The sequence below is a fragment of the Aulostomus chinensis genome, chromosome 1, assembly GCF_037954235.1.
Source record: "Aulostomus chinensis isolate RoL2024-O1b breed Wild chromosome 1, RoL_Achi_v1.0, whole genome shotgun sequence".
NCBI lineage: Eukaryota > Metazoa > Chordata > Actinopteri > Syngnathiformes > Aulostomidae > Aulostomus > Aulostomus chinensis.
This window is the reverse complement of record NC_141320.1, coordinates 18,259,872-18,262,090: the sequence shown is the minus strand read 5'-3', so window position 1 is coordinate 18,262,090 and position 2,219 is coordinate 18,259,872.

The following is a 2,219-nucleotide window of genomic DNA, read 5'->3' as shown; positions in this document are numbered from 1 at the left end:
CATTAGCAATTCTTACTACATCACCGTCGCATCATTTTGAGATCATTAGCAATTCTTCCGACATCACTGTCGCATTATTTTGAGGTTCGTAGCAACTCTTACTACATCACTGTAGCATTATTTTGAGGTTATTAGCAACTCTTACTACATCACTGTCAGCATCATTTTTAGGTTACTCGCAACTCAAACCACATGACTGTCAGCATCACTTTGAGGTTATTCGAAACTTTACTCCATTACTGTTAGCATCGTTTTGAGTTCATTAGCAATATTTACTACATCACTGTCGCATCATTTTGGGATCATTAGCAATTCTTCCGACATCACTGTCGCATTATTTTAAGGTTCGTAGCAACTCTAACCACATGACTGTCAGCATCACTTTGAGGTTGTTTGAAACACTTACTGCATTACTGTAAGCATCACTGAGTTTATTAGCAACTCTCACTACATTACTGTTTGCATCATTTTGAGTTCATGAGCAATTCTTACGACATCACTGTAGCATTATTTTGAGGTTAGTAGCAACTCTTACTACATGACTGTCAGCATCACTTTGAGGTTGTTCGAAACACTGACTACATTACTGTAAGCATCACTGAGTTTTTTAGCAACTATCACTACATTACTGTTAGCATCATTTTGAGTTCATTAGCAATTCTTACGACTTCACTGTAGCATTATTTTGAGGTTTGTAGCAACTCTTACTACATCACTGTAGCATTATTTTGAGGTTTGTAGCAACACTTACTACATGACTGTCAGCATCACTTTGAGGTTGTTCGAAACACTTACTACATTACTGTAAGCATCACTGAGTTTATTAGCAACTATCACTACGTTACTGTTCGCATCTTTTTGAGTTTAATAGCAGTTCTTAAGACATCACTGTCAGCATCATTTTTAGGTTACTTGCAACTCAAACCACATGACTGTCAGCATCACTTTGAGGTTATTCGAAACTTTCACTACATTACAGTTAGCATCATTTTGAGATAATTATCAATTCTTCTGACATCACTGTCGCATTATTTTGAGGTTCGTAGCAACTCTTACTACATCACTGTAGCATTATTTTGAGGTTTGTAGCAACTCTTACTACATGACTGTCAGCATCACTTTGAGGTTATTCGAAACTTTACTCCATTACTGTTAGCATCATTTTGAGTTCATTAGCAATATTTACTACATCACTGTCGCATCATTTTGGGATCATTAGCAATTCTTCCGACATCACTGTCGCATTATTTTAAGGTTCGGAGCAACTCTAACCACATTACTGTAAGCATCACTGAGTTTTTTAGCAACTATCACTTCGTTACTGTTCGCATCGTTTTGAGTTTAATAGCAATTCTTACGACATCACTGTCAGCATCATTTTTAGGTTACTCGCAACTCTAACCACATGACTGTCAGCATCACTTTGAGGTTATTCGAAACTTTCACTACATTACTGTTAGCATCATTTTGAGTTCATTAACAATTCTTACTACATCACTGTCGCATCATTTTGAGATCATTAGCAATTCTTCTGACATCACTTTCTCATTTTTTGAGGTTCGTATCTACTCTTACTACATTACTGTTGCATTATTTTGAGTTTAGTAGCAACTCTTACTACATCACTGTCAGCATCACTTTGAGGTTGTTAGAAACACTTACTACATTATTGTAAGCATCACTGAGTTCATTAGCAATTCTTACAACACCACTGTCGCATCATTTTGAGGTCATTCGCAATTCTTACGACATCACTGTAGCATCATTTTGAGATCATTACCAATTCTTCCGATGTCACTTTCGCATTATTTTGAGGTTCGTAGCAACTCTTACTACATGACTTTCAGCATCACTTTGAGGTTATTCGAAACTTTCACTCCATTACTGTTGGCATCATTTTGAGTTCATTAGCAATTCTTACTAGATCACTGTCGCATCATTTTGAGATCATTAGCAATTCTTTAGACATCACTGTAGCATTATTTTGAGGTTATTAGCAACTCTTACTATCTTACTGTCAGCATCATTTTTAGGTTACTCGCAACTCTAACCGCATGAGTGTCAACATCACTTTGAGGTTATTCAAAACTTTCACTACATTACTGTTAGCATCATTTTGAGTTCATTAGCAATTCTTCTGACATCACTGTCGCATTATTTTGATATTCGTAGCAACTCTTACTACATTATTGTTGCATTATTTTAAGGTTCGTACCAAC